Raw genomic sequence first — 245 nt, forward strand, 5'->3', positions numbered from 1 at the left:
TCGGGCTGACGCTCCTCCGGAATATTTCTTCCCTCATCACGGAGTTCTCAGGGCGAGCAGTGAGACAACGAAGCTCAGAGTTGTTTTCAACGGCTCCAGCAAGACCAGCTCAGGACAATCGTTGAACGAGATCATGCACACGGGTGAGAAGTGGCAGAAGGATATCTCGGATATACTTTTCTTTTCTCGGCGGAAGCGGCTCATTTTCATGACGGACATAACCAAGATGTTTCGTCAAATTCGGG

Source organism: Diachasma alloeum, unplaced genomic scaffold (assembly GCF_001412515.2).
Source record: "Diachasma alloeum isolate Michigan unplaced genomic scaffold, Dall2.0 Dall_scaffold_00626, whole genome shotgun sequence".
NCBI lineage: Eukaryota > Metazoa > Arthropoda > Insecta > Hymenoptera > Braconidae > Diachasma > Diachasma alloeum.